Genomic DNA, 552 nt, shown 5'->3' with positions numbered 1-552 from the left:
AATGCTATAAATATTATATGTGGACTTTTAACTGCATGGGAAGTTGGCACCACTAACCCCAGTGTTGGCGAAGGCTCTACTATAGTTTTTTTTCTCTAAGGATTTGCCTATTCTGGACATTTCATATAAATGGAATCATGGGACATGTGGCTTTTTACATCTTGTTTCTTAAGTTAAGCATAATGTCAGAATTTATCCATGTTGTGGCATATCTCAGCACTTTATTCCTTTATATGGCTATATTATTCATAATAGTCAAAAAGTAAAAACAGTTTACAAAACAAACGTTTTCAATTCTTTTGAGAGTGGAATTGCTGGGTCATAGGAGAACTCATGCTTAAGTCCTTGAGGAACTGCCAACATGTGTTTCCTGGTAGCGTCATTATTTTATGTTCTTAGTAATGTATGAGATCCCCATTTTCTTCATATCCTCACTAACACTTATTTTTTCTTTCTTAATGTATTTTTTATTCTCTCTCTCTCTCTCTCTCTCTCTCTTTTTGGTCATAGCCATCTTAGTGGATGTGAAGCGGTATTGCATTATGTAATAAT

The sequence above is a fragment of the Galeopterus variegatus genome, unplaced genomic scaffold (genome assembly GCF_000696425.1).
Source record: "Galeopterus variegatus unplaced genomic scaffold, G_variegatus-3.0.2 Scaffold18709, whole genome shotgun sequence".
Lineage (NCBI taxonomy): Eukaryota > Metazoa > Chordata > Mammalia > Dermoptera > Cynocephalidae > Galeopterus > Galeopterus variegatus.
This window is presented reverse-complemented; position numbering follows the sequence as displayed.